The following is a 14,195-nucleotide window of genomic DNA, read 5'->3' as shown; positions in this document are numbered from 1 at the left end:
ATGGACAAACTGAAGTTGTCATTAGAAATTGGGAACACTTTTGCGTGCTATTCTTAACAAAGAACTTTGATTGACATTTCAATGGACTTTATTTTGGGATTGCCTAGGACTAAGAAGGGGAGGGATTCTATTTTTGTTGTTGTGGATAGATTCTCTAAGATGGTACATTTTATAGCTTGTCATAAAACCCATAATGCTTCAAACATTGCGGATTTGTTCTTTAGAGAAGTCGTTAGGTTGCATGGCATGCCTAGGACTATTGTTTCTGGTCGCGATGTTAAATTCTTGAGTTACTTTTGGAATACTTTATGGGCTAAACTTTGCACAAAATTGTTGTTTTCTACTACTTGTCATCCTCAAACGGATGAACAAACTGAAGTTGTCAATAGAAATTGGGAACACTTTTGCGTGCTATTCTTAAAAAGAACTTTGATTGACATTTCAATGGACTTTATTTTGGGGTTGCCTTGGACTAAGAAGGGGAGGGATTCTATTTTTGTTGTTGTGGATAGATTCTCTAAGATTGGACATTTTATAGCTTGTCATAAAACCAATGATGCTTCAAACATTGCGGATTTGTTCCTTAGAGAAGTCGTTAGGTTGCATGGCATGCCTAGGACTATTGTTTCTGGTCGCGATGTTAAATTCTTGAGTTACTTTTGGAATACTTTATGGGCTAAACTTGGCACAAAATTGTTGTTTTCTACTACTTGTCATGCTCAAACGGATGGACAAACTGAAGTTGTCAATAGAAATTTGGGAACACTTTTGCGTGCTATTCTTAAAAAGAACTTGGATTGACATTTCTATGATTTTTATTTTGGGGTTGCATAGGACTAAGAAGGGGAGGGATTCTATTTTTGTTGTTGTGGATAGATTCTCTAAGATGGCACATTTTATAGCTTGTCATAAAACCGATGATGCTTCAAGCATAGCGGATTTGTTCTTTAGAGAAGTCGTTAGGTTGCATGGAACGCCTAGGACTATTGTTTCTGGTCGCGATGTTAAATTCTTGAGTTACTTTTGGAATACTTTATGGGCTAAACTTTGCACAAAATTGTTGTTTTATACTACTTGTCATCCTCAAACGGATGGACAAACTGAAGTTGTCATTAGAAATTGGGAACACTTTTGCGTGCTATTCTTAACAAAGAACTTTGATTGACATTTCAATGGACTTTATTTTGGGGTTGCCTAGGACTAAGAAGGGGAGGGATTCTATTTTTGTTGTTGTGGATAGATTCTCTAAGATGGTACATTTTATAGCTTGTCATAAAACCCATGATGCTTCAAACATTGCGGATTTGTTCTTTAGAGAAGTCGTTAGGTTGCATGGCATGCCTAGGACTATTGTTTCTGGTCGCGATGTTAAATTCTTGAGTTACTTTTGGAATACTTTATGGGCTAAACTTTGCACAAAATTGTTGTTTTCTACTACTTGTCATCCTCAAACGGATGAACAAACTGAAGTTGTCAATAGAAATTGGGAACACTTTTGCGTGCTATTCTTAAAAAGAAATTGGATTGACATTTCTAAGGACTTTATTTTGGGGTTGCCTTGGACTAAGAAGGGGAGGGATTCTATTTTTGTTGTTGTGGATAGATTCTCTAAAATTGGACATTTTATAGCTTGTCATAAAACCAATGATGCTTCAAACATTGCGGATTTGTTCCTTAGAGAAGTCGTTAGGTTGCATGGCATGCCTAGGACTATTGTTTCTGGTCGCGATGTTAAATTCTTGAGTTACTTTTGGAATACTTTATGGGCTAAACTTGGCACAAAATTGTTGTTTTCTACTACTTGTCATCCTCAAACGGATGGACAAACTGAAGTTGTCAATAGAAATTGGGAACACTTTTGCGTGATATTCTTAAAAAGAACTTTGATTGATATTTCAATGGACTTTATTTTGGGGTTGCCTAGGACTAAGAAGGGGAGGGATTCTATTTTTGTTGTTGTGGATAGATTATCTAAGATGGTACATTTTATAGCTTGTCATAAAACCCATGATGCTTCAAACATTGCGGATTTGTTCATTAGAGAAGTCGTTAGGTTGCATGGCATGCCTAGGACTATTGTTTCTGGTCGCGATGTTAAATTCTTGAGTTACTTTTGGAATACTTTATGGGCTAAACTTGGCACAAAATTGTTGTTTTCTACTACTTGTCATGCTCAAACGGATGGACAAACTGAAGTTGTCAATATAACTTTGGGAACACTTCTGCGTGCTATTCTTAAAAAGAACTTGGATTGACATTTCTATGGACTTTATTTTGGGGTTGCATAGCACTAAGAAGGGGAGGGATTCTATTTTTGTTGTTGTAGATAGATTCTCTAAGATGGCACATTTTATAGCTTGTCATAAAACCCATGATGCTTCAAACATTGCGGATTTGTTCTTTAGAGAAGTCGTTAGGTTGCATGGCATGCCTAGGACTATTGTTTCTGGTCGCGATGTTAAATTCTTGAGTTACTTTTGGAATACTTTATGGGCTAAACTTGGCACAAGATTGTTGTTTTCTACTACTTGTCATGCTCAAACGGATGGACAAACAGAAGTTGTCAATAGAACTTTGGGAACACTTTTGCGTGCTATTCTTAAAAAGAACTTGGATTGACATTTCTATGGACTTTATTTTGGGGTTGCCTAGGACTAAGAATGAGAGGGATTCTATTTTTGTTGTTGTGGATAGATTCTCTAAGATTACACATTTTATAGCTTGTCATAAAACCCATGATGCTTCAAACATTGCGGACTTGTTCTTTAGAGAAGTCGCTAGGTTGCATGGCATGCCTAGGACTATTGTTTCTGGTCGCGATGTTAAATTCTTGAGTTACTTTTGGAATACTTTATGGGCTAAACTTGGCACAAAATTGTTGTTTTCTACTACTTGTCATCCTCAAACGGATGGACAAACTGAAGTTGTCAATAGAAATTGGGAACACTTTTGCGTGCTATTCTTAAAAAGAACTTGGATTGACATTTCTATGGACTTTATTTTGGGGTTGCCTAGGACTAAGAAGGGGAGGGATTCTATTTTTGTTGTTGTGGATAGATTCTCTAAGATGGCCCATTTTATAGCTTGTCATAAAACCCATGATGCTTCAAACATTGCGGATTTGTTCTTTAGAGAAGTCGTTAGGTTGCATGGCATGCCTAGGACTATTGTTTCTGGTCGCGATGTTAAATTCTTGAGTTACTTTTGGAATACTTTATGGGCTAAACTTTGCACAAAATTGTTGTTTCTACTACTTGTCATCCTCAAACGGATGGACAAACTGAAGTTGTCAATAGAACTTTGGGAACACTTTTGCGTGCTATTCTTAAAAAGAACTTGGATTGACATTTCTATGGATTTTATTTTGGGGTTGCCTAGGACTAAGAATGGGAGGGATTCTATATTTGTTGTTGTGGATAGATTCTCTAAGATGGCACATTTTATAGCTTGTCACAAAACCGATGATGCTTCAAACATTGCGGATTTGTTCTTTAGAGAAGTCGTTAGGTTGCATGGCATGCCTAGGACTATTGTATTCTGGTCCCGACGTTAAATTATTGAGTTACTTTTGGAAGACTTTATGTGCTAAACTTGCAACAAAATTGTTGTTTTCTACTATTTGTCATCCTCAAACGGATGGACAAATTGAAGTTGGCAATAGAACTTTGGGAACACATTTGCGTGCTATTCTTAAAAAGAACTTTAATTGACATTTCTATGGACTTTATTTTGGGGTTGCATAGGACTAAGAAGGGGAGGGATTCTATTTTTGTTGTTGTAAATAGATTCTCTGTAATAGCCGAGCCCGGTGTACGGTACGATTTAAGTTTCGTTTGTTATTTGGGATATTTGATTAGATGATTATAGTTGTGTTTTGGGCTTTAGTATTATTGGTTATTATTTATTTGAGGTATTAGTTGTTGTTGGTTGTTCGTTTCAGCGTTTCGGTTCGATTTTAGTTGCTTTGGAATAGTGTTTTGCCGTGAGTAGAGTGCACCCGCGCTCTTAGAGGAGTGCCCCCGCGGTGCACTGTGCTATTTTTGGAGTTTGAGTGCCGTGAGCACACCGCACCCGCGGCGTTGTAGAGACCGCCCCCGCGGTAGAGACCGCACCCGCGCTGCTTGCAGTGCCGCACCCGCGGTGTTAGTGTTCCAGAATTTTTGAGATTGCCGTAACCATAGCGCACCCGCGGTCCTTGTGTTGGCGCACCCGCGGTGAAGGTATGGTCGAGTTTTTAAGCTACTTTTTGGAGTGGTTGGCCATGCTTTTCCTTTCTTCTCTCCTTCATTCTCGACATTTCTCTCCATTTTTAGGGTTTTTGGTCATTTCTTTCACTTCCTATCTTCGATTCAAGCGTTTGTTTGGAATTTCGACTTGAGTTCGACGTTCTCCTTGGTGCTAGGAAGCTTGGGTAAGTTTTTGGTGCGATTCTGTTAAGGTTGTAAATTAAGAGTTGTTTAGATTGGTTGTTTAAGTGGATTTATGGATTATTTAGCTTGTAATCTTGGATATTTAGTTGATATTGGTGTTATTTGTGGATTATTTGTTGTAGGTGGTGATCAAGAGCTAAGTTGAGGTGTTTGTTGTGGTTTGTAAGTGGAATTTCATTCCTTTTTGCTCACATGATTATATATGTATGTGTTTCAAAGAGTTTATTGTGTTATTCCCTTTCATTTGATCTATAGTATGTATTGTTATATGTATTGGAGGCATTGTATGTCTCATTATTGATTAAAGGGAATACAAAAAGATATATAGAGTTCAAAGTGATTGTTAAATCCAGAGAAGAGTTTAAATGTTTTCGGATTGATAAATACATAGTCAGAGATTGCATGCAATATTAGATGATCATCGCCCAGAGGCTTATATCCCTCAGAGTTATCGGTATTTATATCGATTTGGGATACGAGCAACCCCAGAGCAGAGATACTATTGATATCAATCCCCAGAGCAAAAGAGAAATACCATCATATTTATATGCTATTGCTATGTTATTGATATTCAGAGTTTACAGTTCAGAGTTGATGGTATTTATGATTTCAAAGAGATGTTTTACAGAGATTATTGTTTATTGTTATATAAGAGTTCCACTTGCTGAGATTTATTCTCATTTCAGTTATTTTCATGTGATGCAGATCAGAGTGGTGCCCCGGGACGTTGACTGTGGATTGGGGGTCATATGCATACACCGTGGAAGGAGGATTTTGGCATGATCATAGGAATGATGTTTTGTTTTTGTTATGTCATTTAAATGATCATGTATTTATTTTGTAAAGATATTTAAACTAATGTATTTTGAAACTCCTTCCGTATATTTTGAAAAGAAAATTTTTATTTCCGCTGCGTATTTATTTTAAAAGAGGTCAGGGTGCCACATTTAGTGGTATCAGAGCGGTGTTCTTCGGACCAATGCATATGACTTCGTCTACTTTCAACTGTCCGGGTATGTTTTCTTTGCATCTATCTATTGTTATGTATTGATTGGTGTCTTGTGAGCATTGTAGAGTATAGGATGCCTCCTAAGCGTAAGGCGTCAGAGGGAGAGGATAGTTCGTCCTCGAGAGTTGTCGACGAGTTCGGCAAGTTACTGAAGGAGCAGGCTAAGGTTCACAGTGAGCAGATCCAGCAGTTGCTTAGACTGCAAGGAGCAGGCCAGGGCAGAGGCCAAGGTAGAGGGCAGGTTGCTCCAGCTGCAGTTGGTTCTGATGCTATCTTTTCTGCGTTTAAGAGGATGGATCCACCCGAGTTTCCAGGCAGCTCCGATCCTTTAGCTGCAGTAGAGTGGGTCAAGGCTTTGGAGGCGATTTTTGATCATCTCCACTATGAGGACAGAGATCGTATCAGTTGTGCTGTTTTTATGCTGGTTAAAGCTGCACGTTTGTGGTGGAATGCGACCAAGGTTGGCATTGATGTTTCTACTTTGAAGTGGTCTGAGTTTACTGAGCTTTTCTACGACAAGTACTTTCCTGATGCACTGCGAGCGAGGAAGGTTACAGAGTTCTTGGAGCTTCGTCAGGGGAGCTTGAACGTGGATGAGTATATTCTCAAGTTCGAGGAGGGTTGCCTATTTGCTCCGTACATTGCTACCAGTGATAAAGATAAAGGCGCTCACTTCATTCGAGGCCTTAGAGCGGAGATCAGGCGTGACATCAATATGTCCAAGGCTGTTACTTTCAAGGAGATTGTGTCCAAGGCGTTGCTAGCAGAGCAGGACGAGAAGGATATCGCCAGGGAGAGGCAGGCGAGGCACCAGGCTAGTATGCAGAGAGGCCAGAGTTCAGGTCAGCGTGGCAGAGATCGATTCAAGGGGAAGGGCAAGGTGGATCAGAGTCCTAGGCCACCGTCAGCGCCAGTTGCTCCGTCTGATTCTGAGAGATCCTTGTGTCCCAAGTGTAGCAGACCCCATCGTGGAGAGTGTAGATTTGGCTCTCGTTCTTGCTATCGTTGTGGCATGCCAGGCCATATTTCCAGAGATTGTCCTAAAGGAGCTAGCCAGGAGAAGGTGCAGGGTCGTATCTTTTCGATGACTAAGGAAGATGATGACCAGGGAGGAGTTCTCGCCAGCTCAGGTACTTCGCTGGTCCTTCCTTTTATTTCGTGTCTTGATGCTGAGAGGCTATTGTGTAGAGGTTGTGATGTTTTTCTGGCATCTGTTGTGGATGTTGATAGACTGATTAAGTTGAATTTTGATGATATTGATGTGGTGAGGGAGTTTACGGATGTGTTTGAGGATGATGTTCCGGGTTTGCCGCCGGATAGAGATGTAGAGTTTGTCATTGATCTTGCTCCAGGTACGGTTCCTATTTCTAAGGCTCCGTATAGGATGGCTCCTACCGAGATGAAAGAGTTGAAGACGCAGTTGCAGGATCTTCTAGATAAGGGTTTCATTCGTCCGAGTTCTTCGCCTTGGGGAGCTCCGGTTCTATTTGTTAAGAAGAAGGATGGTTCTTTGCGTCTGTGTATCGACTACAGGGAGCTTAACAAAGTGACGATCAAGAACAAGTATTCGTTGCCTCGGATAGATGATTTGTTTGACCAACTTCAGGGTGCCACTGTTTTCTCGAAGATTGATCTTCGGTCTGGCTACTATCAATTGAAGGTTAGGGAGTCCGATATCCCTAAGACGGCTTTCAGGACCAGGTATGGTCACTTTGAGTTTCTCGTGATGTCTTTTGGTTTGACCAATGCCCCTTCTGTCTTCATGGACCTGATGAACCGTGTGTTCAAGCCGTATTTGGATAGCTTCGTCATTGTCTTTATCGACGATATCTTGATCTATTCCAAGACCAGAGAGCTTCATTCAGAGCATCTCAGAGTTGTGCTCCAGTTGCTGAGAGAGCGGAGGTTGTTTGCCAAGTTGAAGAAGTGTGAGTTTTGGCTGGATCAGATTTCTTTCCTAGGCCATGTCGTTTCGAGGGATGGCATTGCTGTTGATCCGATGAAGATAGAGGCGATTCAGAAGTGGCCTATTCCTACGACTGTTTCAGAGGTACGCAGTTTCCTTGGTTTGGCGGGTTATTATCGTCGTTTCATTTTGGATTTTTCCAAGATTGCCCTGCCATTGTCCAATCTGACAAGGAAGACTGTGAAGTTCGAGTGGTCTTTAGATTGCCAGAGTGCATTTCAGGAGTTGAAGGATAGATTGACGACGGCTCCTGTTCTTTCTTTGCCTTGTGGTTCAGAGGACTTTGTTGTCTATACTGATGCGTCGAAGAAGGGTCTCGGTGCAGTGTTGATGCAGAGAGGTAAGGTCATTGCCTATGCTTCTCGCCAGTTGAAGGATTATGAGAAGATTTATCCGACGCATGATTTAGAGTTGGCAGCTGTGGTTTTCGCCCTGAAGATTTGGAGACACTACTTGTATGGCGAAAAGTGTGAGATTTTCACAGACCACAAGAGTTTGAAGTATCTGTTTTCGCAGAAAGAGCTCAATATGCGGCAGAGGAGGTGGTTAGAGCTGGTCAAAGATTACGATGTGACTATCAGTTATCACCCAGGGAAGGCGAATGTTGTGGCTGATGCTTTGAGTCGTAAGTCGAGTGCTTCATTGAGTTCTTTGGTTCAGAGACCGTTGCTGATGGATTTGCAGAGAGAGGAGATTGATCTGGTGATTCCAGGCACCATTGCTCGTCTTTCAGCGTTGGTTATTCGATCTTCTTTGACGGACAGGATCCGTAGAGAGCAGTCGACTGATGTTCAGCTGACAGAGTTGAGAGATAGAGCAGAGATTAGAGGTAATTCAGAGTTCGCCTTGAATGGTGATGGTTTGGTGACTTTCAGAGGTCGTATTTGTGTTCCTTCTGGTGACGATATTCGCAGAGATGTCTTGACAGAGGCTCATACCGCACCTTATTCGATTCATCCAGGCAGTACGAAGATGTATCAGGATCTTCGTCGACTCTACTGGTGGCCAGGTATGAAGAAGGATGTTGCCGTGTTCATTTCTCAGTGTCTTACTTGTCAGCAGGTGAAGATTGAGCACCAGAGACCTGCTGGGACATTGTTGTCGTTGCCGATTCCTCAGTGGAAGTGGGAGCATATTACGATGGATTTCGTGACTGGTCCTTCCCAGAGTGCAGAGAGGTTTCAATTCTATTTGGGTTATCGTTGATCGATTGACTAAGTCAGCGCATTTTCTTCCAGTCAAGACGACGTATTCGATGAATCAGTATGCCAAGGACTACATTGCAGAGATTGTCAGACTTCATGGTGTCCCTGTGTCGATCGTGTCTGATCGTGACCCTAGATTTACTTCAGAGTTTTGGAAGAGTTTACACAGAGCTATGGGTTCGCGGTTAGCGTTCAGTACAGCCTATCATCCTCAGAGTGATGGTCAGTCAGAGAGAGTTATTCAGATTGTTGAGGATATGCTCAGAGCTTGTACGATAGACTTTCCAGGTAGCTGGGATTCTTTGTTGCCTTTGGTTGAGTTCACTTATAATAATAGCTACCAGGCGACGATTGGCATGGCACCGTATGAGGCACTTTATGGCAGGAAGTGCAGATCTCCCTTGTATTGGGACGAGGTTGGTGAGAGGAAGATGTTGGGACCAGAGTTGGTCCAGCAGACTGCCGATGTTGTTGCTGTTATCAGAGAAAGGATGAAGACTGCCCAGTCCAGACAGAAGAGCTATGCAGATGTTCGTCGTAGACCTTTGCAGTTCGAGGTTGGCGACCATGTATTTCTGAAGATAGCACCTCTCAAGGGTGTGATGAGATTTGGTAAGAAGGGCAAGTTGAGTCCGAGATTCATTGGTCCATTCGAGATTTTGGACAGAGTTGGTGACAGAGCCTACAGATTAGCCCTACCTCCAGATCTTGACAGAGTTCATAATGTGTTTCACGTATCGATGCTCAGGAAGTATGTTGCAGATCCTTCCCATGTTCTTCGCCACGAGCCATTGGACTTGACGCCGAATTTGACGTATCAAGAGATTCCGATTCAGATTTTGGATCGCACAGTTAGAGTTCTGAGGAACAAAGAGATCGGCCATTGTCAAAGTTCCTTTGGAGGGAACATTTGAATAGAGGAGGCTACGTGGGAAACCAGAGGATGAGATGAGAGAGAAGTATCCTGAGTTGTTCGTGCCGTGAACGTCAATTTCCGCGGACGAAATTCCCTTAAAGGGGGGAAGATTGTAATAGCCGAGCCCGGTGTATACGGTACGATTTAAGTTTCGTTGTTATTTAGGGATATTTGATTAGATGATTATAAGTTGTGTTTTGGGCTTTAGTATTAAGTGGTTATTAATTTATTTGAGTGAAAAAAAAAAAAAAATTTGAGTTGTTGTTGGTTTGTTCGTTTCAGCGTTCGGTTCGATTTTAGTTGCTTTGGAATAGTGTTTTGCCGTGAGTAGAGTGCACACCGCGCTCTTAGAGGAGTGGGGGGGGGGCCCCCCCCCCAGCGGTGCACTGTGCTATTTTTGGAGTTTGAAGTGCCGGAGCACACCTGCACCAGACGGCGTTGTAGAGACCGCCCCCGCGGTATAGACCGCACCCGCGCTGGCTTGCAGTGCCGCTTTTGCGTGCTATTCTTAAAAAGAACTTGGATTGACATTTCTATGGACTTTATTTTGGGGTTGCCTAGGACTAAGAAGGGGAGGGATTCTATTTTGTTGTTGTGGATAGATTCTCTAAGATGGCACATTTATAGCTTGTCATAAAACCGATGATGCTTCAAACATTGCGGATTTGTTCTTTAGAGAAGTCGTTAGGTTGCATGGCATGCCTAGGACTATTGTTTCTGGTCGCGATGTTAAATTCTTGAGTTACTTTTGGAATACTTTATGGGCTAAACTTGGCACAAAATTGTTGTTTTCTACTACTTGTCATCCTCAAACGGATGGACAAACTGAAGTTGTCAATAGAACTTTGGGAACACTTTTGCGTGCTATTCTTAAAAAGAACTTGGATTGACATTTCTATGGACTTTATTTTGGGGTTGCCTAGGACTAAGAAGGGGAGGGATTCTATTTTGTTGTTGTGGATAGATTCTCTAAGATGCACATTTTATAGCTTGTCATAAAACCGATGATGCTTCAAACATTGCGGATTTGTTCTTTAAAGAAGTCGCTAGGTTGCATGGCATGCCTAGGACTATTGTTTCTGGTCGCGATGTTAAATTCTTGAGTTACTTTTGGAATACTTTATGGGCTAAACTTGGCACAAAATTGTTGTTTTCTACTACTTGTCATACTCAAACGGATGGACAAACTGAAGTTGTCAATAGAACTTTGGGAACACTTTTGCGTGCTATTCTTAAAAAGAACTTGATTGACATTTCTATGGACTTTATTTTGGGGTTGCCTAGGACTAAGAAGGGGAGGGATTCTATTTTTGTTGTTGTGGATAGATTCTCTAAGATGGCACATTTTATAGCTTGTCATAAAACCGATGATGCTTCAAACATTGCGGACTTTGTTCTTTAGAGAAGTCGCTAGGTTGCATGGCATGCCTAGGACTATTGTTTCTGGTCGCGATGTTAAATTCTTGAGTTACTTTTGGAATACTTTATGGGCTAACTTGCACAAAATTGTTGTTTTCTACTACTTGTCATCCTCAAACGGATGGACAAACTGAAGTTGTCAATAGAAATTGGGAACACTTTTGCGTGCTATTCTTAAAAAGAACTTTGATTGACATTTCTATGGACTTTATTTTGGGGTTGCCTAGGACTAAGAAGGGGAGGGATTCTATTTTTGTTGTTGTGGATAGATTCTCTAAGATGGTACATTTTATAGCTTGTCATAAAACCCATGATGCTTCAAACATTGCGGATTTGTTCTTTAGAGAAGTCGCTAGGTTGCATGGCATGCCTAGGACTATTGTTTCTGGTCGCGATGTTAAATTCTTGAGTTACTTTTGGAATACTTTATGGGCTAAACTTGGCACAAAATTGTTGTTTTCTACTACTTGTCATGCTCAAACGGATGGACAAACTGAAGTTGTCAATAGAAATTGGGAACACTTTTGCGTGCTATTCTTAAAAAGAACTTGGATTGACATTTCTATGGACTTTATTTTGGGGTTGCCTAGGACTAAGAAGGGGAGGGATTCTATTTTTGTTGTTGTGGATAGATTCTCTAAGATGGCACATTTTATAGCTTGTCATAAAACCGATGATGCTTCAAACATTGCGGATTTGTTCTTTAGAGAAGTCGTTAGGTTGCATGGACATGCCTAGGACTATTGTTTCTGGTCGCGATGTTAAATTCTTGAGTTACTTTTGGAATACTTTATGGGCTAAACTTGGCACAAAATTGTTGTTTTCTACTACTTGTCATCCTCAAACGGATGGACAAACTGAAGTTGTCAATAGAACTTTGGGAACACTTTGCGTGCTATTCTTAAAAAGAACTTGGATTGACATTTCTATGGACTTTATTTTGGGGTTGCCTAGGACTAAGAAGGGGAGGGATTCTATTTTTGTTGTTGTGGATAGATTCTCTAAGATGGCACATTTTATAGCTTGTCATAAAACCGATGATGCTTCAAACATTGCGGATTTGTTCTTTAGAGAAGTCGCTAGGTTGCATGGCATGCCTAGGACTATTGTTTCTGTCGCGATGTTAAATTCTTGAGTTACTTTTGGAATACTTTATGGGCTAAACTTGGCACAAAATTGTTGTTTTCTACTACTTGTCATCCTCAAACGGATGGACAAACTGAAGTTGTCAATAGAACTTGGGAACACTTTTGCGTGCTATTCTTAAAAAGAACTTGGATTGACATTTCTATGGACTTTATTTTGGGGTTGCCTAGGACTAAGAAGGGGAGGGATTCTATTTTTGTTGTTGTGGATAGATTCTCTAAGATGGCACATTTATAGCTTGTCATAAAACCGATGATGCTTCAAACATTGCGGATTTGTTCTTTAGAGAAGTCGTTAGGTTGCATGGCATGCCTAGGACTATTGTTTCTGGTCGCGATGTTAAATTCTTGAGTTACTTTTGGAATACTTTATGGGCTAAACTTGGCACAAAATTGTTGTTTTCTACTACTTGTCATCCTCAAACGGATGGACAAACTGAAGTTGTCAATAGAACTTGGGAACACTTTTGCGTGCTATTCTTAAAAAGAACTTGGATTGACATTTCTATGGACTTTATTTTGGGGTTGCCTAGGACTAAGAAGGGGAGGGATTCTATTTTTGTTGTTGTGGATAGATTCTCTAAGATGGCACATTTTATAGCTTGTCATAAAACCGATGATGCTTCAAACATTGCGGATTTGTTCTTTAGAGAAGTCGTTAGGTTGCATGGCATGCCTAGGACTATTGTTTCTGGTCGCGATGTTAAATTCTTGAGTTACTTTTGGAATACTTTATGGGCTAAACTTGGCACAAAATTGTTGTTTTCTACTACTTGTCATCCTCAAACGGATGGACAAACTGAAGTTGTCAATAGAACTTTGGGAACACTTTTGCGTGCTATTCTTAAAAAGAACTTGGATTGACATTTCTATGGACTTTATTTGGGGTTGCCTAGGACTAAGAAGGGGAGGGATTCTATTTTTGTTGTTGTGGATAGATTCTCTAAGATGGCACATTTTATAGCTTGTCATAAAACCGATGATGCTTCAAACATTGCGGATTTGTTCTTTAGAGAAGTCGTTAGGTTGCATGGCATGCCTAGGACTATTGTTTCTGGTCGCGATGTTAAATTCTTGAGTTACTTTTGGAATACTTTATGGGCTAAACTTGGCACAAAATTGTTGTTTTCTACTACTTGTCATCCTCAAACGGATGGACAAACTGAAGTTGTCAATAGAACTTTGGGAACACTTTTGCGTGCTATTCTTAAAAAGAACTTGGATTGACATTTCTATGGACTTTATTTTGGGGTTGCCTAGGACTAAGAAGGGGAGGGATTCTATTTTTGTTGTTGTGGATAGATTCTCTAAGATGGCACATTTTATAGCTTGTCATAAAACCGATGATGCTTCAAACATTGCGGATTTGTTCTTTAGAGAAGTCGTTAGGTTGCATGGCATGCCTAGGACTATTGTTTCTGGTCGCGATGTTAAATTCTTGAGTTACTTTTGGAATACTTTATGGGCTAAACTTGGCACAAAATTGTTGTTTTCTACTACTTGTCATCCTCAAACGGATGGACAAACTGAAGTTGTCAATAGAACTTTGGGAACACTTTTGCGTGCTATTCTTAAAAAGAACTTGGATTGACATTTCTATGGACTTTATTTTGGGGTTGCCTAGGACTAAGAAGGGGAGGGATTCTATTTTTGTTGTTGTGGATAGATTCTCTAAGATGGCACATTTTATAGCTTGTCATAAAACCGATGATGCTTCAAACATTGCGGATTTGTTCTTTAGAGAAGTCGTTAGGTTGCATGGCATGCCTAGGACTATTGTTTCTGGTCGCGATGTTAAATTCTTGAGTTACTTTTGGAATACTTTATGGGCTAAACTTGGCACAAAATTGTTGTTTTCTACTACTTGTCATCCTCAAACGGATGGACAAACTGAAGTTGTCAATAGAAATTGGGAACACTTTTGCGTGCTATTCTTAAAAAGAACTTGGATTGACATTTCTATGGACTTTATTTTGGGGTTGCCTAGGACTAAGAAGGGGAGGGATTCTATTTTTGTTGTTGTGGATAGATTCTCTAAGATGGCACATTTTATAGCTTGTCATAAAACCCATGATGCTTCAAACATTGCGGATTTGTTCTTTAGA

General features: G+C 40.6%; 1 long non-coding RNA gene across 1 annotated transcript; it reads left to right on the top strand.

The window, feature by feature from the left end:
• Positions 1 to 4,337: 4,337 nt before the first annotated feature.
• Positions 4,338 to 5,293, top strand: LOC140821123 (uncharacterized). The gene is made up of 3 exons (XR_012115646.1): positions 4,338 to 4,411; positions 4,553 to 4,592; positions 5,136 to 5,293. It is a non-coding gene; the product is annotated as an uncharacterized lncRNA (long non-coding RNA).
• The last annotated feature ends 8,902 nt before the right edge of the window (positions 5,294 to 14,195 follow it).

Source organism: Primulina eburnea, unplaced genomic scaffold (genome assembly GCF_022965805.1).
Source record: "Primulina eburnea isolate SZY01 unplaced genomic scaffold, ASM2296580v1 ctg424_ERROPOS6267910+, whole genome shotgun sequence".
Lineage (NCBI taxonomy): Eukaryota > Viridiplantae > Streptophyta > Magnoliopsida > Lamiales > Gesneriaceae > Primulina > Primulina eburnea.
Note: the sequence above shows the minus strand (reverse complement) of the source record. Positions and strands in the feature narration are given on the sequence as shown.